This window comes from Geotrypetes seraphini, chromosome 11 (assembly GCF_902459505.1).
Source record: "Geotrypetes seraphini chromosome 11, aGeoSer1.1, whole genome shotgun sequence".
NCBI classification, from domain to species: Eukaryota; Metazoa; Chordata; class Amphibia; order Gymnophiona; family Dermophiidae; genus Geotrypetes; species Geotrypetes seraphini.
Genome location: NC_047094.1, coordinates 74,549,045 through 74,574,103, shown reverse-complemented (window position 1 = coordinate 74,574,103; position 25,059 = coordinate 74,549,045). Strand labels below are relative to the sequence as shown.

The 25,059-nt window shown below is 42.3% G+C and overlaps 1 protein-coding gene across 1 annotated transcript in view; it reads left to right on the top strand.

Annotated features, from left to right (window-relative positions):
• Positions 1 to 7,126: 7,126 nt before the first annotated feature.
• Positions 7,127 to 25,059, top strand: part of LOC117369096 (heat shock cognate 71 kDa protein-like) — a 45,881-nt gene continuing 27,948 nt past the window's right edge. Inside the window, exon 1 of the mRNA XM_033963090.1 lies at positions 7,127 to 7,338. The gene's annotated coding sequence lies outside the window, so the exon portion shown is untranslated. The remainder of the gene's footprint in view (positions 7,339 to 25,059) is intronic.

Genomic DNA, 25,059 nt, shown 5'->3' with positions numbered 1-25,059 from the left:
TGACCCTCCCCCCTCCCACCCCCTAAAGCAGGAGCGGCAGCGCTGCTCTTGCTGGCCATCCGCTGCCGCACCTGCTTTAGAGGGCGAGGGGGGAGGGTCAGCCGGTTAGTGCGATGTTAGCGATCTTTGCAAACTGCTTCTGAGCTGTTTCCTCTGTGGTAATCCTGCCTCTGACATCAGAGAAGGGGCAGGACAGCGGCAGAGGAAACAGCTCTGAAGCAGTTTGCAAAGATCGCTAACATCGTGATCTTATCTGCAGGCTGCTTCTTTAAGGTAAACGGTGCAGGGAGGCCAGGGGGGGAAACCAGACGCCAATGGGAGGCCAGGGGGAACACGCAGGCCTTCCCGGGAGGGGGGAGCAGTCCTTCGGGGGGAACAGGCAGGCAAGTCTTCAGGGGTGAGATGTAGGCCTTTAAGGGGGGGGCAAGCCTTTAAGGGGGGGGAGACAGGCCTTCAGGGGGGGGGATGCAGGCCTTCAAGGGGGGACAGGCCTTCAATGGGGACAGGCAGGCAGGCCTTCAAGGGGGGGGGGACAGGCCTTCAGGGGGAACAGGCAGGCAGGCCTTCAGGGGGGATGCAGGCCTTCAAGAGGGGACAGGCCTTCAAGGATGGTGGCACAGGCCTTCAGGGGTGGGATGCAGGCTTTCAGGGGGAGGTGTAGGCCTTCAGGGGGGGACAGACCTTCAGGGGAGGGAGGCCCTGGTGTAGAAGTACAGGCAGGGAGGGAAGGGAGGGTCCAAAGAGACGTGCATATGCCGGACTTTGGGGGGGGAAGAAATAATCAGTCTAAAATAGAGGAGAGGGAGAGAGATGATGGACAATGGGATTTAGGGAGGGAAGGAACAGAAAGGGAGAGAAGTTGGACACAAGGGATGGTGTGGAGGGGGATAGAGATGCTGGATAGGAGGGTAGTTGGGAAAAGAAAGGGAGAGATGGTGGACCCTGGGGTGGTGGGGAAGGAGGGAGAGATGCTGGATGAAAGGGTAGTTAGAAAAGGTGGATCTGGGGAGGGAGACGAAAAAAAGGAAAGCTGCCAGACCTCCTGGGGAGGGGAGGGAAGGGAAACAGAAGGGGAGGACAGAGATGGCAAATGGATGGTTAGCACGGAGAAAGAAGAAAGAACGAGACCCTGGCAAGCAAGTTATCAGAAGACAACCACAGCCTGGGACCAACAAGATTTGAATAATGCCCATACAAAAGGTAGAAAAACTAATTTTATTTTCTGTTTTGTGATTACAATATGTCAGATTTGAAACATGTATCCTGCCAGAGCTGGTGTTAGACCGCAAACGTGAGCTAGGATTTAACAGAGAGAGGAAAAGTCTTTTTTGTTTACACCACAGCGCCAGTGTGGTTAGGAGAAGGCAAAGGGAGTGAAGAGGCTATAAAATAAACCCACCAGGATGTTTGAAAAAAACACCCAATTGGGCAGGAAAATCAGATCGAAAAACCAATTCAATAGGCTGAATCAAATCGAATCAAAATTTTTTTTCCTGAATCGGGCAGCACTATTGTGGACCCACAACCAAGAGGCAAAAGTAGAACGCAGCAGACACCTGATCTCTAGAGTGCTTGCAACAAAATAAAATAAGCTTTGCCTTGTCACCCAATCCTTCTTCAGGTTTTAATCAAATAGGAGTGGCAGCAGACAATGCAAAGCCATTGTCCCTGTGAGCCAAACTGATGGTACCATTGCCTGATACATTTATGAAAATATTCTTAACACTGGAAACAGAACAGGTTAACAAGAATATAAACTCTGTGGCTTTGAACTGATGGTACAGCTGCTTTTGACATCCATGAAAATTTTCTTCACATGAAACAAACCAGATAAGAATATCTCAACATATAACACCACCAGTGAAGCAAAAAGAGGGGTTCAATGGAGCCAGCATATCATCTCTCACCCTCAGAGAAAACAGCAAGATAAGCTTGGCAGCTCCATCACATCATTTCTCAATGGAAGATGATGGGCTTTGCAGTCCCAACCTCTCTTTTACTGAGGCATGCTAGTTAGTGGACACCAGCTTGAGCTGCCAATGCAGCACCATAAGCATGCTCAGTTTATGCATGAGATCTATGTATTCTTGTGATGCTTGATACTAATAATCAACTCAGGAACAACATACGATCCTTTAACTGTCAGATACTTTGTTTAAATTAGATTGGGGGGGGGGGGGGGGAGGAGGGCATTGTTGCAGTGCTTCTCAATCATCCAGTCCTTGGAGCACACCCAGTCAGACGGGATTTCAGGATATTTACAATGAAAATGCATGAAATGATTTTCAGAGGTATTGTATGAACATTTCTCTCCTACATATTCATTGTGGATATCCCCAAAACTCAACTGGCACACAAATCTTTTTCTTGGACACTGATTCTCCACTCCCGCCCCCCCCCCCCCCCCAAGGTGGACCCTAGCATCTGATAACTATGATTTGGATTATTCTTCCCAATGTGAATCACTTTGAATTTGTCCACATTAAATTTCATCTGCCATCTGTGTAGACACTCACATATACAAACACACCAAACACACACATGCAGCAGCCAGGTGCAGAGGAATAGTACTGTCAAGAATCACATTTGCTTCCATCCCCACTCCCCATATTCATTGTGGATATTCCAAAACTCAACTGGCAGGATTTGCCCAGCACTGCTTTACCAGAATTGGGACCCTACTAGTCCTGAGAATTTTAATTTTTCCAAAAAAGCCAGACACTTTGAAAAATAATACAAAACTCTGCAAAAAGGCACTCAAAACCTATATAAGAAACTTACCAAACCATAATAGCCCTAACCCATCTCTGGAGGCAGGCTCTAGAGCACCGATATACTTGCTACTGGGAAACTGAACAAGATGGACTGTAACAGATTTCTACACAGACACCATATACCAGCAGAATTATTCACCTCAGCTGCAGATGCAAGATATGACTCTCACCTGATACAAAACAGGGAACCACAAAAAAACACTCAAACATAACTTGAAGGCAGAGATACCAGACTGCACATCGTGCAACACCAGAGAAACAAAGAATGCATATCCTCCTGTACAGTGCAATGTAAAGCCAACAGATGTCAATTCTCAACACCAACATAATTCAATCATTAAACTGAAAATAAAATAATTTTCCTAACTTTTTTGTCTGGTTATTTTATTATTCAGTTTTCCTCTGTCTGCGCTGTTAATCCTGTTTCCAGGCCACCTTTCCAACTGCTATTTTTTTTCTCATCTTCTTTCTTCAGTGGCAAACAGACACAGGGAAAGAAGTGATCTTTAACATTCAGCTTCAATTTTTCTGCCTCCTTATCGCATCAATCCAGTGGCATAGTAAAGGGGGGAGGGAGGGTAGACCTCCCTGGGTGCCATCTTGGTCGGGGTGCTGGTACCTCTCCTCTCCGCCCCCCATACCTTTAACTCTTTGCCTGCGTGAGCAGCATCTCCAACCTGATGCTTGCTCCAGCATCGGTATACCCTCTAAAGTCACTTCTGGGTCATGGGACCAGGAAGTGACCTCAGAGGGAGAGCTGAGGCCGGCGCAGACAGCAGATTAGAGATGTTGCTTGCGCCAATGAAGAGTTAAAGAAGTACAAGGGAAGGAAAGGTGCGCAAGCAGCGGGGGCAGAGAGGAAGGCAGGGGGATACCACTCTGGGCACCTCCTACGCTTATTACGACACTGCATCTATCTAGTCTTCCCTCCAACACCCCCTGCAGGTCCAGTGCCTCTCTCCATCTGCCCCCCCCCCTTGCAAGTTCAGTGACTCTCCACCCCACCCACTTTTGCAGGTTCAGTGACTCTCTTCCCTCTCATCAGCCCCCCCTTGCAGATCAAGTGCCTCTCCCCTCTCTCCATCCGCCCCACTTGCAACTCCAGTGCCTCTTTCCTCCCCAACCCCCCTTTTTGCAGTTCCAGTGCCTCTCTCCCCTCTCACCAGCCCCCCCCCCCTTTGCAGGTCCAGTGCCTCTCTCCCTTTACAGGTCCAGTGACTCTCTCCCCTCTCACCAGCCCTCCCCCCCCTTAAAGAACATAAGAATAGCTTTATTGGGTCAGATCAATGGTTCATCAAGCCTAGTAACCCGTTCTCATGGTGGCCAATCCAGGTCCCTAGTACCTGGCCAAAAACCCAAGGAGTAGCAACATTCCATACTACCGATCAAGGGTAAGCAGTGGCTTCCGCAATGTCTTTCTCAATAACAGACTATGGACTTTTCCTTCCAGGAAATTGTCCAAACCTTTCTTATCAATATAGTACCATTCAAATTTTTGTTGTTTTGTTATTATAACATTTGTATTGCACTCATAATACATTTTATAACTCCTTTTTATTAGACTAAATCAGTGATGTGCGTTTAGGACCTTCCGGGTATTCAGTCCGGGCCATGACCACTGCTGCCAGCTCTGTGCTGCTCGCTCCCGGTATCTTCTTACCTCTGTGCAGGCTGCTTACTCCCAGCTCCTCTGTGTCCACGCAGTAGTGCTGCCCGATTCACGATTCGAATCGGTTCACCGATTCACTTCGGGTAAATCGATTCAAATCGGTTCAAAACAACAAAAAAATTGGCTTCCCGATTTGCCTGACCCTCCCCCCTCGCCCCCTAAAGCAGGTGTGGCAGCTGTCGCTCCTGCTTTAGGGGGAGAATCAGAACTGGACAGATACCAGATGACTGGAAGATAGCGAATGTCACGCCAATTTTCAAAAAAGGATCGAGAGGGGAACCGGGCAACTATAGACCTGTGAGCCTTACGTCTGTCCCTGGAAAGATGGTTGAAGCACTGATCAAGGATAGCATAGTCCGGCACCTAGATACACACGACTTGATGAAACCCAGTCAACATGGGTTCAGGAAAGGGAAATCATGTTTAACGAATTTACTTCAATTTTTTGAGACCGTGAACAAGCAAATTGATAGTGGAATGCCGGTGGACATAATATATTTGGACTTCCAGAAAGCATTCGACAAAGTTCCACATGAGAGACTTCTCAGGAAACTACAAAGCCATGGAATAGAGGGAGATATACAAAGGTGGATAGGCAAATGGCTGGAAAACAGAAAGCAGAGAGTGGGCATAAATGGGAAGTTCTCAGACTGGGAGAAAGTGACTAGTGGTGTGCCCCAGGGCTCGGTACTTGGGCCGATCCTATTTAATATTTATATCAATGACCTTGAAGACGGAATATCCAGTGAGATCATTAAGTTTGCAGATGACACAAAGCTATGCCGGGCAATCAGATCGCAGGAGGATAGCGAGGAACTCCAGAGCGACTTGTATCAGTTAGAGAAATGGGCAGAGCAATGGCAGATGAAGTTCAACGTGGAGAAATGCAAAGTAATGCATTTAGGTAGTAAGAATAAGGAACACGAGTATAGAATGTCAGGCGCAACTCTGGGTAAGAGCGAACAAGAAAAGGACCTGGGTGTACTGATAGATAGGACCCTGAAGCCGTCGGCACAATGCGCGGCAGCGGCAAAGAAAGCAAACAGAATGTTAGGCATGATAAAGAAAGGAATCACGAGTAGATCGGAGAAAGTCATAATGCCGCTTTATAGAGCAATGGTCAGACCACACTTGGAATACTGTGTCCAACATTGGTCTCCCAACCTAAAGAAGGATATAAAACTGCTGGAGAGGGTGCAGAGACGAGCAACGAAGCTAATAAGAGGTACGGAGAACTTGGAATATGAGGAACGACTCAAGAAACTGGGACTGTTCTCCCTTGAGAAGAGGAGGCTGCGAGGGGACATGATCGAGACGTTCAAAATGCTGAAAGGCATCGATAAAATAGAGCAGGGAAATAAATTATTTACATTGTCCAACGCGACACGGACAAGAGGACATGGTTTGAAGCTAAGGGGGGACAAGTCCAGGACAAATGTCAGGAAGTTCTGCTTTACGCAGCGAGTGGTGGACGCCTGGAATGCTCTCCCAAAGGAGGTTATTAAGGAATCCACTGTGCTGGGATTCAAAGGCAAATTAGATGCACATCTCCTTACGAGAGGCATAGAGGGATATGGGTGACTAAAACTACATCAGGTGTATACCTGACTGGGCCTCCGCGTGTGTGGATCGCCGGACTCGATGGACCATGGGTCTGATCCGGAGATGATGGAAGTTCTTATGTGAATCGGGCAGCACTACTGTGGACACAGAGGAGCTGGGAGTAAGCAGCCTGCACAGAGGTAAGAAGATACCGGGAGCGAGCATCACAGAGCTGGCAGCAGTGGTCATGGCCCTCACTGAATACCCTGGAAGGTCCTAAACACACATTACTGATTTAGCCTAATAAAAAGGAGTTACAAAATGTATTATGAGTGCAATACAAATGTTATAATACCAAAACAACAAAAATTTGAATGGTACTATATTGATAAAATCACAGAACTCAAAAAAGAGACACCGATTCCAAAGCTATTTATTAAAATTTACTATAAACCTTAAATCTAATTGTTTAAAATATTTAAATTATTAATTAATTATTACGGGAAAATGCCTCAGACTTTTGTCTGTTTCTATTATTTTATATGTAAGCAACAATCTGGAAAAATGTGTAAAAAGAAAAAGCACAAGACTAGAAGAGGGAATCAGGGCTGCCAAGTTGCCCAGTGCCACATTAGAGTTTATGTCCAGTCCTGGTTTTGAAGTTGTAGCACAGAATGCAATGTTGGATTTGTAGTCTCTGGTTCATGGAAAGCAGTGTTTCAGGTCCCATAATCCAACAGGATAACATTGTCAGAAACCAGGAGTGGCACACAATCTCTTTCCTAGAACTGCGTAGGTAATTGACTACATTTCCTGATATTTGCCAGAAGTGAGTGCCTAGTCATGTTTGCAAAGTGCTGGGGAGCTAGTCCGAGTGTTCCTTCTTCTGGAGTCACCGTACTTGTAAAGCACAGCTTACTTCAGTCTCTCACCAGCAAAGCATCTGACATTTTCAAAGTTTTAAAAATGATCTCTTCCCCCCCCCCCTCCTCTCTATATAATTAGCAGCTGAAGTCACACTCTCCCAGTTTGGGTTTACTCTTAGAAAACCCCAGAATACAGAACAGTTCGTACTCTAGGGAGTGGGGTGGGATTAGCTTCCTGAGCCCGTGCCAGCTGCTGAGCCCGCCTCAGCCGCGCGCGATTGGGCGAGTAGCTGCTGGGAGCAGAGGCTGCCAGATCGAGAACTTTCTGTAAACTGTCACGCTCCAGCTGTGCGCGCATCTCTCTATATAAAGGGAGACCCGAGGTGCCTGAGCTCGCTGGGAGCTGTTGAGTGGGAGGGGTGCAGTAGGAGACCCGCACACCGGGCTGGTCAACGTAGCCCTTCAGGCAGTGCTTTCTGCGGGAAAGGTACTGGTGTTTACTAGCTTGCCTTTTGCTCATTTGCCCGCGTCTGTCACAGCTCTGTATGGGAGGGGGGAGGGATTAGTTCTTGCAAGTTAGAAGGGGGGAGGGCTGCTTGCTCTTGTGGCTGTGGTACAGCTGGTGAGAGGGGAGCTGTGGGAAGGAAGAGTGGGGGAGGCAGGCAGTAGTGTCGTTGGTAGGGAGCTCGGAGAGAGCAGTGGCTGGGAAAGAGGTGACAGCCCTGCAAAGACCTGATCCCAGGCTGAGAACTCTGTTTAAGACGAGGTTATAGCCTGAGAAATGAGAAGTCTCTGGCAATTCAGCCATGTGCTGGGTGCTTCCTTATAAGGATTGTGCTAATAGCAGTACTGTTCTAGGGGGGGGGGTAAGGTCTCCCACCCCCCCATTACAGTAAAGCTATAATTGCATGTAGTCTTCGGACGGGGTTTGCAGGAATCTAGAAATGGTATTTAGTGAGTGTTTTTAGCGTATATTATGTACTTTGAGACGTTGCTCTGCTCGCTTAAGACCTTTGACGCTTCTTCTCTCACCACTTACCCCCCCCCCCCTTCGCTCTTCTCTATCAATATTTAATATGTCTATGGTTTTAATTTGTACTTAAAGATGGAAGTAACGGAGATCCTCTCTGCTGTTGCTAGTCAATTCGCTGATCCCAGGCCTGGCTTTAACTTGTTCCGTGCTTGAAAGTGTAGACCCTCCCTTTTATTTATTTATTTTTTTGTTGGCAGGGAAGGAAGGGGTCATGGAGGTAACATCCGAGCTCGTTGCACACTAAAAGTACAATATCATGAATGGATCAACCTGTTAAAAGTTGATTTGGGAACGAAAACTACCTTATTTTTCTTTCTCTCTTCTCCCCCTCCACTGTGCCTCTCGTCCTTTCCTTTAGTATTTCTCTAGCCGCCTTCTTCTGTTGAGTCTTGGTTTATATCTTTATAGCTTTTAGATCCGGTTTGCCTAGAGAAAATGGATAAAGAGTGCAGCCTCAGTTTTGTAACTGACAAGTTCTGCTTCTCCACAAAATGTCTTTTCCATATATTAAGGACAGCACCCCTGGTGACCAGTCACTGGAGTTTTTTTGTAAGAAGTTTCAGAGATGGCAGAAGCCATCTAAAAAGAAGAATAAACTTATGAAACTTCAGGCATGCTGGCATGCTGCCTTCTTGGTGTCCCTGCTTGTAGGGATGGATAGAGAAGGCAGGGGGACTAATCTAGTTTTATCTTTCCATTCACACCACATTAGGTATTCTTAGGAACCAATAAATGGACCATGGACAAATTGCAAAAGAGTCAAAAATGGGTTTTCTTAAGGTGTATGTATACTTCTATACCTGACAGTCATTCAAATCAGTATGAAATATAAAATCAAATCGCAACAAGGCGCTGGGGAAGGACCTTGGCACACTTTTAGGTCTCTTCTAATTACCTGTACAAGTAATTACTATATGAATTAGCACACAGGCAAGTTTGCATGAATTCAAGTGCTAACTGCAAAGCTTGTTACAAGTTGGAAATGATAGGCAACAGGCTTGAGTGGGGATGACACTAGAGCTATGGGCCTACCACCATTTTACCCAGCAAATAGAGAGCATTGGGGCATGGCTAGAGAACTGGTTTGTTAGGTTCCTACAAATAAGTGTTCTGCTGCCCCTGAGGGAATGGGTGTAGACTGTGCAGTATAATTGACACACGCAGTAACAGATAGTTACTTTGAATTCACTTAACCACCTCTTAGAAGACCCTAGAGGTGTGCCTGAATGTTTATATGGTAAACACTAATAGCTCTCTGTGTGGCAGCTGTATGGGAAAATGCTGAGAACACCTGCAACAGTTGCAAGATTTAGAAATTTTGCATTAAACTGAGGATAAGTGCAAAACTTATTACTGCAAGTCAGTAAAAATGCTGCTTATTTCAGAGGTAAGACCCCCCTTCCCCCCCAAAAATAAAAAAAATGAATTGTTTTTGCAGACAGAAAAGCTTTTTTTGTGGTGTCTGGGGTTATACTTGGGGGAAGGGGGGGTACAGAGGATGAGTTTGTCCATTAAGTAACAGTCGGCTTTCCTGTCAAATACTATGTACACCACAGTTCAAGGGGGAGGGGGGGACGGGACAAGGTACAATCTTCTCTCTTGATGTGAAGCTTTTCACATTTTAATGAGAAAATAAGAGAACACAAAGCAGGAAGGTGACGAGTATCCTGTGGGAAAAAATACAAGTATTAATGTGAAAGCAGCTTAGGAAGGAGTTACCAAAGCAATGCAGGAGCTGCCTCAGGCCTTAGAGAATGTCTTAAACATGTGTACCCTAAGGGGAGAAGGTTTAGAAAAGAGGGATTCAAGTTCTTATGTATAAGAAAAAAGTGTTGTAAATCAAGGGGTGATACCATTGTGCTCTTCAGCCCCCCAAATAACTTTAACATGCTGATGGTGAAACATGGCATGACTCTTCAGCTGAGGTGGTGGAGACAGTTCTTTTTTAAAAAAAAAAAAAAATTTTTAGAGGACCCTTATTTGCAAAGGAGTGAAGGAAGAGAGATCTGAGGCTTTCCTACCAAAAGGGGCTGATCTGGAAGCCATCATATCAGAAGTGGGCTTAGATGTTGACATGGAGGTGGCTACCCCAGTGTATCATGGACTAGGCCGCTAGAGTCACTAAACTTACCGATCCTGTAACGATGATAGCAAAGCCAGTTTTACTGGGTTTGCGATCGTTCCCTGACCTGATTCACTAAACAGCTTCCTGATCAATCTCCGTTCCGATCCACCCATGCAAATGAGGGGAAATGGCACGCAAAAGTAGGAAGCAATTGATTCATTAAGCAGAAGAAGAAACACCGATTGGGTTTGCTAATCCGAAATGAAGCGACTGCTGAGGACCAATCGCTTACTATCCTTGTCGACTCTCCTGCCCTGAAATATCAGTATCGAGGTTACAATCCCATATAAAACAACCATCAAAATTAAAAATAAAACTGTAAAATATCTTTACATATGCGTAAGAATTCCTTTTATATCTATATTACAGAATATATATATATCCTTTTATATATATATATACAGAATATATATATATATATATATATATATATATATTCTGTAAAAAGCACATTGCGAGCCTGTGTTTTTAACCCACGGGTTTAAAGTATGTTCTGTTCGATAATCTGGCTACACAAAATAATTCACTACGTTGGTCATTCCTTTATAAAAACATCCAACTTGTAGGGCCAAAAGTAAACTGTAGCCACCCGTCCCCCTTTCTTTTGATTTCGCTTGTGCTTTTGCTGCTAATGACATGCGGGAATAAACTCTGCCCACTAACTACATAGTAAGGGCGAAGAGCTAGTGCATGTGTAAATTGCATCAATAAACAAGGAAGATACTCTGCGCATGCGCTTCGATCGCTCTTACAGTGATCAGTGGGATTGCTATAGGGCAGCGGTCTCAAACAGGCGGCCCCCCAGGGACTATTTTGCACCCTGCAATCTGTCCTCGCCTAAAGCAGGGGTCTCCAGTCTACTTCCCTTCCAACTGCCCTCCCCCAAGCCACCGCAATCGGAGAACAGGCCAGCGCCCGAGGTCTTACTTCTCCCTGCCCTTCCCCATGCCACTACCATTGGTGAACAGGCCTCCACCGCCGCAAAAGGGGAACAGGCCGTGCTGAGGTCTTAACTCCTCCTGTTTATCTTTCCAACTTGGAGCCGACCAATTCTCGCCACTCAACGTCAATTCTAACGTCGGGGAGGAAGTTCCGGGCCAGCCAATCACTGCCTGGCTGGCCCGGAAGACCCTCCCCGACGTTAGAATTGACGTCGGGTGGCGAGAATTGGTTGGCTCCGAGCTGGGGAAGATAAAGGAAAGATTTATAAACTATAAAGAGTTTTACCTCATGCAAAGTTGTCATTTCTTTAATAAGACATTAACTATTTTTTTCTGCGGCCCTCCAAGTACCTACAAATCCAAAATGTGGCCCCACTAAGGGTTCGAGTTTGAGACCACTGCTATAGGGCGTGAACCTGATCAGATCATTTGCATGTAGAATCTGTAGTGAATCGGTCGCTTGGCAAAACTTGGCCAAGAATTGCCCAACAATGTTCCAGATCGGTAAGTGTAATGAATCTAGGCCCATGTCTTTAGAAGACAATTGGGACAAGGTGGAGGAATAGCTATTGGGGCAGGTCTGAAAATAGGGGTGAGAGGTGCAGCTACACAAGCCATGAAGTTCTTGAGGACAAAGACTTATTAAGAGTGTGCTAGCAAGGAGTAAGGCAAACACTTTGTAAAAAGTCTTAGGAGAAGTTGCATACTTCAAGCTCTTAACATCTGGGCCATAGATAGAAGGAACTGATCAGAAGGGGAGCAAAGTTCTAGGTTAGGGAGGAGGAGTGTGGTGTAGACAAGCTTACCTACACTGGTGGTTCATTCCTAACTCTGCATTAGGGACATTTGGCTAAGAGCTAGGAAAAAGTGAATTACTGTTTGTTCTGGGAGAAAGGCTATCTAGATGGGTGGAATTTGCAGAGCTTCAACACAGGGAAGTAGATTGCGACATGAGGCATCAGGATGGTATAATGCAAGAAACTACTTGTAAGTGACTAGCAGATGTGATATATTCTGTAACATGTTTATCAGGTAATGATAAATGCATGGTGGGTGGGGTAGGCAGTAATGTACATTGGATTTGATAGTGACAAATAGAAACATTGTAGATGCCATGTTAACACACTTGGGTATGTGGAATTAAAGGGGAACGGTGATGCCCAAAGATCTATTTGACTTCTAATGCCCTAAAGGCAAGGATAATGTTTTAAGGTTTAGAGATCATTAAACAGTTTCTTTCAATATTAGCTCTGATATGATCTGAACCAAATTAAGGCTGGTGTCTGAACTTTAGAGTTGACTTCAAAAGGATGAGCAATGATGTTGATGCCCTGTTAATTGCAAATATGAAGGCTACAGATGCTTCCTTTGTCCTCCTCATAGAGCAACCCATGCCTCTGTCAGACACATTAACCAAGGAAAGAGAATAATTCTAAGAGCGAAGGAGTGATCATTAAAAAAAAAAAAGTGCAGGCAGAATTGGAAAAAACAAAATAGTGAGCTGCTAGATAGGCAAAACCCACAATCTGAAGAGAAAATGGGCCAATTGATAAAAGCCCATCTGTTTGCCTCCTAATTCTGTAACGGAGCACTCGTATTTACATGCCACTTGGTGCAGAAGTGGCAGCAGAACAACCAAGTACTAATCTATAAAGATACATGTATGTACAAAGGGGGGGGGGGAGAGGTGCCTTTCATAAGTTATAGAATACAGTAACTTAACTCATGCCCTTGCCACACTTGGACATCTACAGCAGTTCAGTGGCTGTTTTAACTGTGGGTGCCTAAATTATTAGGTATGATTTTGGATTAGACCAGCATTTCTACAATAGAATCTGGATGTCCAGATAATATAAAACAGGTCTTGCTCTGTGGCTTCAGAGCACTTAAAAGAATGTCCACTTAATAGAATGCAACTATGTGTCTTGAAGTTCCAAGGAGCAGGGACTGTCCATTGTACAACTGCAAGTTGGGACTTCATATGGTTCATCTTAGACAGGATCAGCTTCTGGGGGTTGTGACTGGATGCTCAGACTACCCTGTATGAGTGGATGCTATCATGCTAGTGCCATCACCATGCCATTCCATTTCTTGTGGCTAGGGGTAAAGTATGACTAGGTGTGGGATATGGATAATGATCCTGGGTAGGAGCGGAGCAATGCTCACAATCAAAGGAGGGAGTGGTGCCCATATTTATCCTAAAACCCAGATCTAAGATGGACCTTAAGCAAGTGCTGACTACGTCCTATGCAGAAAATCAATTTTACTCCCAAGAGAGCAGAGGTTCTAAGTGAAGGAGAGTGTGGGTACCTTTATTCTACAAAAAATGAGGTAGGGGTCTGGTAGTTGACTTGTTGGTCTAACTTCAGCAGTGCTTTGACAGCTTTGCCCATTTGTGAAGAGTATAGCTCTTGGGCACAGGTACATTACACTGCAGGACTTGGAGCATGCTTTCACAAAGGAAACATCTCAAATGAGGTAAACATTCTGGTAGGAGCTATAGTAAGTGATGCCTGTTTGATTGCAATGAAAATCTTTGTCTAGGGTACAAAAATCAGTAAGCAACACATACCGGTACTGGTATCTTTTAGAAACAAAAAGATCTAGGAGTAATCATCTTGGGTGACCTAAAGGTCGCAAGTCAAAATACCACAAGTTCAAAACATAAGCAGTAGCACCAGTCAAAGCTTCAATTGTAACCATTGTTCCATTCAAATATCTATAATTCACTTATACATTTCACTTTAATTCTATTTTGAGATCTCACATCTATGGTACTTTCTGCTTGGATCTGAAATGTCAGAATATTCAGGCTGTAAATTTCTGAGATTTTTGGGGAGGAAAGGGAAATGGGTGCAGTAGCTTTCCCAGTTTGACATCTATTTCATATATATGCATTTACTAACGATCTTCTCATTTACAGATCCAGCAAAAAGGTGATAACTGCCCTTCTGTAGGTTAACCACCTATTCTTACATAGTGCTGGAGCCTACTTGATTCAGAAACTGAGCTATACTATGAATATTTAATTTAAAATTAAAAAAGGTTCTAATGAAAACAACTTGCAACCTGCAAAACAAACTTCTTTAAACAAATGATTCACTTAAAATGTATGCCCAGGAGGGAAGGTAGGGCATATAACAGGATATTTTAAATAGTTAGTAGAAAGAAAAGATCAAGAGAAATTCAGGGCCACACTTATCAGGGGCTCAGGAAAGATATTGTACTTGCTGTTATTGAGTGTGGCAGAAAACAACAATTGACAGTCTTTAAAGCAGGTTTGGGGTAGATTGGGTAAAAGGCAGAGAGGACAGGCAACTGCCTAGTGATTAAGCCAAAGGGGCAGTTTCTGCTGAAGCAAAACAATAGGAAAGAGCCATTTTGGCATGCATTTCACTTGTAAAGACGGGGCTGGTGCAAGGATCATTAGCTCCTTTGATAAATCAGCTTTGCACCTTCATTGCTGACCCTTCCTGGACTTGCTATCTTCCTTTAAAAAAAAAAATCTTTATTCATTTTAAAAAGTTTCAACAAGTGTAACATAAAATACAATCATTTTATACTTTAACATCACTTAATATACCATCAAAGTTTAACTCGCATCAAATACTCCTCCTCCCTTATACCCAACAATTGTACTTAAGCATAATAAATAATCAAATATTCCCTCCTCCCCCACCCTGGAAGGAAGATAGTAAGAGCATGTTCAAAATGGATGGTTACTGGATCATCTATAGGAAGTGCCACTTCATGATTATATTATTTGAATATGCTCATGGTGGCTTGGAGGTAAGAACAATGAAGCTGCAATCCTGGTTCCTGCTGCCCCACTTGACCAACTCTATTCTCCCCCACTGGTGGGGAGTAGTGACTGCTGTTTTCACATGCATTCTGCTGCCCTAGGCAGTTGCCTATATTTGCATAGTTAGACCAGCCCTACTTGCAGAAGATAGATAATATTGAAATTCTTCTGTCAAGTGTAATTTGTGATGTGTAACTGGTCCCAAATCTAATGCATTTGAAAATGTTATTGGTTTTGATATTTTTCATGCTAAACACAATTATACTAAAACCCAGTGAATGGCAGAAGGATGCTAGGTTGCATAGGGAGAGGTATGGCCAGTAGAAAAAAGGAGGTATTAATGCCCCTATATAAGACTTTGGTGAGACCGCATTTAGAATATTGTGTACAACTCTGGAGGCCGCACCTTCAAAAAGATATAAAAAGGATGGAGTTGGTCTAGAGGAAGGCTACTAAAATGGTATGTGGTCTTCATCATAAGGTGTATGGGGACAGACTTAAGATCTCAATCTATATACTTTGGAGGAAAGGTGGGAGAGGGGAGATATGATAGAGACGTTTAAATACCTACATAATGTAAATGGCGCATGAGTCGAGTCTTATTTGAAAGGAAACTCTGCAATCAGAGTGTAGGATGAAGTTAAGAGGTGATTGGCTCCAGATAATCTAAGGAAATACTTTTTTATAGAAAGGGTGGTAGATGCACGGGACTGTTTCCCTGAAGAGGTGATGGAGACAGAGACCGTGTCTGAATTCAAAAGGGCCTGGGATAGGCATGTGGGATCTCTTGGAGAGAGGAAGAGATGATAGTTACTGCGGATGGGCAGACTAGATGGGCCATTTGGCCTTTATCTGCCATCATGTTTCTATGACATTCTCTTTGCAAATCTTGTGAACTTGAATCCAACAAATCTCGCTACTGAATTATTCCAGACCTTAATTAGAATACAAAAATGGGCAACAACATGCCACCTTAGACGAAATGCTGAAAAAATTAAACTATTATGATTTGAGCTATCGACACACTTGATTCCACCTCTTATCACACTGACAAATGGAATCCAACTTGACATTGAGAAATCATCCAGGGTCTTGGGAGTCATCCTAGACAACTTGCTGACATTTGAAAATCATAACAACCTAGTTCAAAAGTCCTTTACTACACTACAACAGTTGAGCAGGGTCAGACCCTATTTTCTCCACCAACACTATAGGATACTGGTGCAGTTGATAATCTTGTTACTAGTAGACTATTGCAATGCACTTCCTTGGGACTTCCAAAGAAATTAACAAAACCTTCAACTAGTACAGAACACAGCAACAAGACTTACCTTCTACAAATTGAGGCGCATGTTACATTGGCTCCAAGTTGACAGATAGGTCGATTTCAAACTCTGCTGTTTAATATTCAAAATCCTGCATGGAGAGACTCTCTCCCAATAGCTTCTCCAGATTTCCAGAACTGTTAGGAAGATATACCGCACAACATAAAACAAACTGCCTGATATGTCCTTTCATAATAACATAAGATTTGCCGCTGCTGGGTCAGACCAGTGGTCCATCGTGCCCCGCAGTCTGCTCATGCGGCGGCCCCTAGATCAAAGACCAGTGCCCTGTTTGAGTCTAGCCTTACTTGCGTATGTTCTATTCCAGTAGGAACTTATCCAACCTTGTCTTGAATCTCTGAAGAGTGCTTTCCCCTACAACAGTCTCCGGAGGAGCGTTCCAGATTCCATCCCTGAAAAGAGTAAAATATAAAAGGACTTGCGGTAATTAATTATCAAACTGAAAACATGGCACTCACTACCCACAGCAATTTGCACACATATATGCTCTATTCAGTAAAAGCCTGAAAACTATTTATCATTTATGTAGCGGTGAAAGGTATACATAGCGCTCTTCCAAAAATCCTGGCTAGGAGCCTAATGACCTAATTTTTTTAGGTATCAAATACACTAATCCACAAACTTCACTATATCAGTAACCTAGGCTAGGAGCACAACTGGACTTTTTTTTTTTCCTGCAATGTATATGATGCATTAATAGATGCTGTAACCCACCTCGGAGGATTTGGTGGGATATAAGACCACTAATAACATATCATAAAAAAGGAGAAAAAACAACCTCAAACTTAAGTGACTGTGCTCGTGTGATTCACTGTATATAAGCTGTCCCAAGTACAATCCTAGGTCAAACTCCATTTAATCTTCAAAATTTAACAGTTAAGTAAACACTGGAAATTTTTATCATTTTAAGACCAAAATAGTTATATATACTTGTCTGTCCTTTTAGTCTCTACAGCTGGTGCATATCTCACTGAATGTCAAAATTAATGTGATGATCAGATCAATTATCAGCACATTGGAAGTTGTAAAAAAAAATAAATTTCACTTTAACTATGAACAGGGATCCTCTTCTCAGCCTAGGCTGCATCAGAAATTGCTGTGACTTGATAGCAGAAGTTTTGCATATGTAACTTGCTTTGAATGCTGGCCTAAAGGCCTGATTATTTACAGAGTTTTTCTGGGAACTATGGTGGTAGTCAGACTCAACAGAAACAAAAGACTCTGTGGAAAGTTGATGTTCAGGATTTAGATTTTATTAAAAGTTCAACTTGGTAAGCTACATAAAATTGTCTAGGACCCAAAACACTGGGAACTTTGGACCCAACACAGTCTGTGTTTTGACAATACAAGTCTTCCTCAGGGGTCCTATCTATAAAGTGATAAATGGATATAGTGTGATAATGAACTGATGTCTACTAGTGTATAAAATGAAGTGAAATTAGGTCCAAGCGACATCAATTGTGTAATAGTGACTAGTGCAGTCATCTATAAATATGATGAAATGACTGGTGATATATATTGTGTGAACATGTAAGATAGTGCATGGTGGTGAATGAAATTTTACAGACGCTGAAACTTTTGAGAGTACAAGCTGTTAAAATAAAAAAGTTCTAAAACAAATAATATTGAGTGTTTATCTTGCATACGTGACCAGCGAAATAATAGAGTGAAGATGGGATTGCACGGGAGAACATGACTGAACCCAAGTGTGTAACTGTTAAAGAATTCTATGAAAAGAGGAATACATACCCTATAGGTCCTATGATAAAACCTCATGGATTAGAAAAGTCATATGAACTGAAATTGAGTGGCATAAAATAAAAGGCTAATCGATATACAATGATGATTTGAGCTTAAATGCAATGGAGATAATAGCTTGTATATAATTAATGTAGGCTTGAAGGGCCTATTATTATACAACGGTAAATTTGAGCTAAAGTGCAGCGAAGATCATAGCGTGTATATAATATGGAAATGTGGATAGCCAACCATGGGGATCCCTTAATAAACATTTATGCGTTACTATAAAGTGAGCAGGAGATCAACATTTTAATAAAACCACTAGCTGTAAAGTGCATACAGTTAAATTTACCACTGTATAATAGGGCCTTTAAGCTTGCATTAATTATATACAAGCTATTATCTCCATTGCATTTAAGCTCAAATCATCATTGTATATTGATTAGCCTTTTATTTTATTACACTCAATTTTAGTTCATAGGACTTTTCTAATCCATGAGGTTTTATCATAGGACCTATAGGGTATGTATTCCTCTTTTCATAGAATTCTTTCACAGTTACACACTTGGGTTCGGTCATGTTCTCATGTGCAATCCCATCTTCACTCTATTATTTCGCTGGTCACGTACGCAAGATAAACACTCAATGTTGTTTGTTTTAGAATTTCTTTTTAATTTTAACACTTTGTACTCTCAAAGTTTTGGTGTCCTTGAAATTTTCATCCTTGCACTATCTTACATGTTCACACATTATATATCACCAGTTATTTCATCACATTTATAGATGATGGCACTAGTCACTATTACACAATTGATGTCGCTTGTACCTAATTTTACTTCATTTTATATACTAGCTATCGGTTCATTATAAACATCATACTATATAATTTATCACATTACTATTTATAGGACCCCTGAGACAGAGTGTATTGTCGAAACACAGACCATATTGGGTTTTAAGTTCCCAGTCTAGCGGGTCCTAGATCCTTTTACATGGATTACCAAGTTGAACTTTTAATAAGCCTATATCTTGAACATCAACTCTCCATCGAGTCTTGTTTCTGTTGGATTTCATTTGTGGAGTAACCAGGGTCAACTTTTTGCTTGTGCTAGTCAGACTCAATCCATAATCACACCATCTAATCTCAATGGGGTAGGAGCAGAGGACTAAGATTGTCTGGCACACTTGCTATGTTTCTGCCCAGGGGTGTTACTGGGCATTTGTTAAACTATGGGAACATTGATGCTTAATAACCTCAGAATGATAAGAGGACCAAAGAGAGAGGAAAACAAAATGAATCTGATAGCTGGGAGAGCTACAGCCATGTAAATTTGTGCAACTGACTGACATCAGCTAGAGCAGTGGAGATAAGAACAGCAAAGCAGACTGGATGTCTTCACCTGTTATCATTTACTGTGATCCTGTTACAGGATGTGAAATATCATTGATAGACACCATTGGCCATTGGCCATACCATCTAGGAGACAATTGTGCAATGATGAAGAAGCTGCTACCAGTGCTGTGATTTTTGAATGCACTGTATGATTCTCGCTTCCAGTTAGTAGTTTGGGAATATTGATACTGAGTGAATCATAAAACTACGTTAAGATAAAACTAGTTGTTCCTAATTATTTTCAATCATTTATTGTAACACAAGACTCGTGGATAGGTTTGTTCTGTAAACTATTGGTATATTGAGATGCCTTTCAGGTTTTTGAAAAGATTCTTTTAAGCTGGAACACTCAAATTTTTGGAGTACAAAATGAGGTAATGACAGGATATATGATAACTGGAAACAAAATTACTTTCACCAATATCTAGCTTTCACATATAGAGGGACTCAACATGGCTGTGTTTTGGCAACATCAATGCCTGCTTCAGGGGGTCAATATTCTAGAGATGTTTTGTGATTAAAACAACTCCTTATTATATAAAGTGCTGCTAAAGGTATGAGGGTGTTTCAAAAAGTAATAGCTAATTGAATATTTTGAGATATATAATGCAATTAGAAATACAAATGGTCAATTTTCTACATAATCACATACCCCCTTTTTAACACTAAACTAAAACTTAACTTTGTATACCAGGTCTTCAGCCAGAAAGGAGCTCAATTCAGTTAACAGTAACTAAAAAATACTGAAAAAAGTAACAATCAGAAAAAATTAATATGACTAGTTTCCGAAGTGTTTGGCAAAATAAAATAGTTTTTAAAGATTTACAAAAAAAGTTGAAAAGGACCAGGACTCCTTAAAATAAGAGGAAGTTCATTCCATAGTTGAGAAAATTTGAAAATCAAGAATTGACTGAAATTCTTGACTCCTTTCATTCCTTTCACTGAAGGAAGGGAGAGTTTGAATTATTGGGTGCCCCTTGCATAGGAGACTCTATAAGCACACTTCTCAAACTGTTGCACCATCTTTATTCCATTGGGAAAAAATGCTTTTGTTTGTGCCGTCAGCCAGGAATGCACTGCGTTTTTGACCTAGATATCGCTTCCAAATCTTTGTCTTCTCAAAGCATCCTTCAAGGGTCCAAACACATGATGATCAGGGCTGTATGCACGACGCTGTAAGATATGAAATCTCAAACTCTGAACGGTGTCAAGAGTTGCTGTGTGAGGGTATACATTATTATGAAGAAGAATGCCTTTAGACAAAAGTCCTCTCTGATGGCTCCATATTTTTGGCTTCAGCTTCTCCTCCAACATTGCGCTATATCAAAACTATTCACTGTCTCATCCTTTTCCTGATAGTGCTCCAAAATTGATTCATTCATATCCCAGAAGGGTGCAGGACCTTTTCAACAGAGGGTTGAGACTTGAACTTCTTGACTGGAGATGTGTGATGCCATTGTGAAGACTACCTCTTGCTTTCAGGCTACATGATTCACCCAGGTTTCGTCCCCTGTAATGATATATTCCAGGAAGCCTTCTCCTTCATCACTATATGGTGCCAAAAAGGCCGTGGAAGTCTGCATATGATTCATCTTGTGCTCCTCAGTCGGCATCCTAAGCACTCACCAGGTGCACCACTTGTGATACTTAAGAACCTCTGATAATATGTGCGGATCCAATACTGACCTCTAATTCCCTGGGCTGAACTTCTAAAGAAATGTGCTTGTTTTCATGAATAATGGTGTCGGCATGACCCACCTTATCAGTGATGGCCATGCTGCGATGACCGGAATGTTCCTTATCAGGGAGTGATGTTTGCCTGTTTAGAGATACATCTACCCACTCGTACACTCTTCTCTCACCAATGCAGTCATTCTTCTATGAATTTCACGAGGTTTCACACCCCCTTGACCACAAAAAATCTGATGAATGTTTGCTGCTCTTCTACCATGCAAGCGGCTAAGGGTGGTGCCATTTTGTATATGATGTCCTACTGATTAAGCACACCATTTCATCTGTTGGGCAGTGTCAATACTTCCTCTAAGAATGTATTTTCCCTGCATGGGATTCTGAAATGCCAGGGGTGTTCATTATATGAAATATTGTCAATTTACTGTTACTTTTTGAAATGCCCTCATATAAACTCCAAAGGGAAAGCATTAGACCACTAATACAAGATTTAGAGTAAATTAAATGCTCAAAGCAAGTAATTCTGAAGGTGGCAGATTCAGAAACGCTCAAACTTTTACTAGGGGAATGCTTTAAAGATGCAAACATACATAGCAATCAAGACACTTGGCTGTACCTTAGCTGCAGTATAGCCTTCTTTGACATTAGTAATCCACTTGAGTTTTTTCTGTTCGTGCCATACACTTGAATGAATGATGTTAGACTGAGCTTTGAGGCACAGTAATTCTAAACTATTGTCCCAGATAAGCTAAACACATCCAAATAATAATCGATTCAGCTTATACAATAGAGTTTTAATGAAAAGAAAATAAGTTCAAAGGAATCTTGCAACTTCAGAGATGACACTCATTGGACCAGAGTAGGTAGTAAGTGGATTTCCACCCTTTCTCTTCACTAGTTCAGTTTGAATTATTCTTTTTCACTTATTTTTTGTTTTTTCTTTTCAAAGTGCAGTAAAATGTTAATAAAGTGCCTAAAGATATTGCACAATTTCTACAGTAGAGTATAAATTAAAGTTAAAACTTTATATCCAGTAAAGCATTTTGTCGCATCGGGAAGGGAAGATAATGCCACTGACATGATCATGTTTCGCCAGGCAGGCTGTTTCAAGGCACCAAACCCACCCCCCCACCCCAATATATATCACAGCTTGTAGAAGATCTGAGCCATTTGATATGTATTTATTCTCAGAATCTAATTTGATATATTGGATGTGCTCATTGATGTCCCTGAAGCAGAAGAAAGCAGATCATGGTGGAAATAGAGAACCCTCTTCCTTGGGAAAACAAAACAGCTCTTATGAAAAATGTGGAGTGATTTGAAGGGGGGGGGAAATAAAGATTTTAAATGTAAAAGATAAAATATTTTGTAAAGTTTAACTTTTTATATGTGTACACGAGACCATGGGAACTCATGGCAGTCATTTTTGTTCCCAGTTCTGCACAGGGCAAGAGTGTAGGAAGATCGCTCTGCCCAGCTTCACTGCTAGACCACCAGGTTTTTTTAAAAAGTAAGTAGGTGAAGAAGTCTGGGAGATCACCCAGACAAAACCCGTGAATAACTGACATCATGAGTGCTGAATCCACAAATATGGAGGGTGATGTGTTAGTTAGCTGGTCAACTGATATTTAACCAGCTAGGAGCCATTCTGGTTGGTTAAATAGCACTGAACAGTGAGTGGTGTATATCTGAACACTAGGGTTACCATAGGGTTCCTGAAAAAGAATGATAGATTGAAACATCTGGGTTTTACTTCTATTGAAAGCAATTTAAGTAAAACCCGGCAATTTAAGTAAAACCCGATCCTTTTTCTGAAGCCATATGGTAACCCTACTGAACGCTCTTTACCAGTATAGAGAACTGTATGTCCTGTAGTGCTATAAAAAATTAGTACTTTAGAGAACAAAACGATGTACTTTTTTTCCTTTTCTTTATTACTTAAATAAACAAATTGAACTGAAAACAATAAGGAAAATGATGGTGACCTAGTTCAAATTAAACCTTTGTCAGCTGTCATTTAGAAAGGTTGAGCACCTTCTGAATCTCCAGGTGGAACAGATGTGTTATCTTTATAAGCCCAGGGTTCCAGTAGTAGCATCAGTGGCGTACCAAGGGCGGGAGATGCAGATCACCCCGGGTATACAGCCGACCTGGTCCGGAATCTCCTGCGCTGCTCTAAACGGCACTTGCACCTCAGCGCGGCTGCCGTACTTATTCTGATGCAGAGTTGGCAGCTGCGCTGAAGTGCAGGAAGGTCCTGCAATGACTGTGTCTACTGCCTCTGCTCCAGAAGAGGTAACTGATGTCAGAGGGGGGTGGACCGGCAGCCACAGTCATCGTGGGACCTTGCTGCAACTCCCTGCATCTACTGGACCACCCCCTCTGACGTCACATCTTGCAGAGGCAGCAGAAGCGTCATTGCGGGACCTTGCTGGTTTGGAGGGAGAAAGCATAGAAGGGTGGTGGAGGGAGAGAAAGGGGGTCAGGGTGGTATGGAAGAGTGGTGGAAGGAGAGAAAGGGGGCAGATGCTGATGGAATTGGTGTGCAGGGAAAGGGGAGAGAGACATAAGGGGGGAAGGATGGAGGGAAAGAAAGGGGCTAGATGCTGATGGAAGTGGGGGGAAGGGAGAGGAGAGAGTGAAATGCCAGATCATGGGAGTGTGGGAGAGGGAAGGGGAGAGAAATGACAAACCATTGGAGGAGGGAAGGGAAGAAGATGGATGCAAGAACAATGGGGGTGAAGGAGAGATGGAAGGGGGAGGCATAAAGTTTCTGGAAGGGGAATAGAAGAAGAGAAGATGCCATATAGAAGGGGCAGAGAGAGGGTAGACAGTGGATGAAAGGAAGAGAGTGAAAAGAAGATGAGGAAAGCAGAAACCAGAGAAGACAAGGTAGAAAAAAATTCTATTTATTTTTTTTGCTTTAGGGGAGATGCATTGCTGTTTCTGTGGTGTTGCATTGTATGCAGAGTCCAGCTTGGAGGTTCAATTTAACCTTTGTCTACCTTTGTCTAATTTATCCTCCCTTTTACAAAAATGTAGAGCGTTTTTTAGCATCGACCATGGTGGTAACAGCTCTGATGCTCAGAATTCTACGAGAGTCTGAGCTGTTACACCATGGCTAAAAACCACACTTAGTGCACTGATTTCAATGGGTATAATTGAAGGATATAATACCAAAGTCAGGGCCAGCCAGCAAAACTATTACTCCTGAGACTTGATGACTTGGCAGCTATGCGTTTGTAATGGCATATGGCAACTGTTTCAGATGAGCAGTTTTGATTTCAGCAACTAGTGGAAAAACCTTTTAAATATCTAGCTTTTAATTGTAGAACTTTTAGGCCAAGTTTATAATCTACATTTTGCACCAGATCATTTTACAGATCATGGCTTTTACTTGGTCGCTGCCTATAGAGATCATGTGGAAAAGGAAGCTTGATGTGTTCTTTTTGGGGTTGGTAAGCTATTAGAATAATCATCTGACATAAGTAATAGCAGGGAAAAACCAGCCTGTACTTTGCATCATTGTCACCCTACAGTAAATTAATTAAACTAGAGCAGTGCAGGGCAGTGCATGAAGTCAAAGTGCAGTCAGACTTGTTGACAGATCTGCCGTTTCCTTCTGCAAATTGTGGATATAGGAAGCTATGCCCTTTGAAGGGTAGTTGATTTTGGTTAAAAAAAAAAAGCTATAGCCAAGTTTGTTGCTGAAGGCTCATTTTAATTTGGCAAAAGAAAAGATGGTGTTTTTGCAACATGTTGAGCTCTGCCAGGCATTGATTAGTGCACAATGGGAAATATGGGATACGCTTGGGGCGGGGGGAGAAGAGGAAGGGAGATTCTAGGGTCTGGAAGACAAAACTTTCTAAAGAAAAAAAAAAAAAAATCCACCCAGAGAAAAAATTGAGGATGCACTCTGCAGAGGTAGGGTATAGGATTATTGTACTTCTGCATGCTTGTGTTTAATGTGAGTGTCCAAAACTGTGAATTAACATGTGCTTACTGTCTTAATATAAATATGTATACTGTGATACATATGAAGACTCTCAATCTTATACAAGGGACGTTCAATAATTTACCCGAGTATGAAAAAATATTGAGCATGTTGAAACAAAGGTGCGAATCTAACATTCCAAGAG